Source organism: Chlorocebus sabaeus, chromosome 8 (genome assembly GCF_047675955.1).
Source record: "Chlorocebus sabaeus isolate Y175 chromosome 8, mChlSab1.0.hap1, whole genome shotgun sequence".
Lineage (NCBI taxonomy): Eukaryota > Metazoa > Chordata > Mammalia > Primates > Cercopithecidae > Chlorocebus > Chlorocebus sabaeus.
This window is the reverse complement of record NC_132911.1, coordinates 52,361,347-52,362,621: the sequence shown is the minus strand read 5'-3', so window position 1 is coordinate 52,362,621 and position 1,275 is coordinate 52,361,347. Positions and strand designations below refer to the sequence as shown.

The following is a 1,275-nucleotide window of genomic DNA, read 5'->3' as shown; positions in this document are numbered from 1 at the left end:
TTACACCACAAAGAGGACCGAGGAAGGTTGGATTTAGTAGCCGTTACCCACACATTCTTGAAAACCTGCACCCTTGCCTGTCCTCCTTGACCACAAAGAGGACTGAGAAAAATCAGATTTAGTTTCCCTTACCAACACATTCTCAAAAATCTTTTAGAGTCCTAAGCATTCTCCTGTTAGTATTAGGACCTTACCCCTGTCCTATAAAGATGTTATGCCCCAAAAATGAAGTGAAGGGCCGTGCCCTGAGGGAGGGAAGGGATTTTCAGTGTTGGAAGAGTGACACCTTCGGTCCTCACTTATATTAATAGGAAGGATATAATTTCTGAGGCTCTCCATATCCTAGCTTCAGGAATAGCTTTTGTTAGGCCTGCTTGTCTGAGGAGGGATCCTAGAAGGATAGTTGGTCTCCCCACCCAATGGGGCTTTGGGCAAAAATTATGTCTTTCTAATTGGTGAGCCCAGGTGCCTAAAGAAAGGAACAGAGGTCATGTGCACGGCCTCTGTAAGTACACAGTCATTTCTGGTAGACCCTGAGACTACGGTTCTGCTTGCATTCTCGGGGGTCAGTGTCGGTCTTGGGTCTGGCCATGCCTGAACCTGCAAAGTCTGCACCGGCTCCCAAGAAGAGCTCCAAGAAAGCTGTCACCAAAGCCCAGAAGAAAGACAGCAAGAAGCGCAAGCGCAGCCGCAAAGAGAGCTACTCCATCTACATGTACAAAGTGCTGAAGCAAGTCCACCCCGACACCGGCATCTCGTCCAAGGCCATGGCCATCATGAACTCCTTTGCCAACGACATCTTCTAGCACATCATGGGAGAGGCGTCCCATGTGGCGCACTACAACAAGAGCTCCACCATCACGTCCCACGAGATCCAGAGGGCCCTGCGCCTGCTGCTGCCCGGCAAGCTGGCCCAAGCACGCCTTGTCCCAGGGCACCAAGGTGGTCACCAAGTACACCAGCTCCAAGTGAGTCCCGCTGCTTGACTCCAAAGTCTCTTTTCAGGGCTACTTAACCCCCTCAGTGAAAGAATCTTTCTTGTGTTGTCAGTCCCAGTTTATATTTTTGGCTTCCCATCTGCTTAACTTTTGGAGAGCACACAACTCCACCAAGCACAGATAACTATATTCTTTTCACATAGGCATTGTTGTATGTAAGCTTACACAGATTGATAGTGGTATCTTACTATGGCATAGATATGCTGGGGTTTGCCTTAGTGGCTGCTCTTGAAACTGTCTTTGTCCTGCCTATGTACCCGTGAATATGTGCCCAGCA

The 1,275-nt window shown here is 49.0% G+C and overlaps 1 pseudogene; it reads left to right on the top strand.

Moving 5' to 3' along the window:
• Positions 1–590: 590 nt before the first annotated feature.
• LOC103236762 (histone H2B type 2-E-like) lies at positions 591–972 on the top strand (annotated as a pseudogene).
• The last annotated feature ends 303 nt before the right edge of the window (positions 973–1,275 follow it).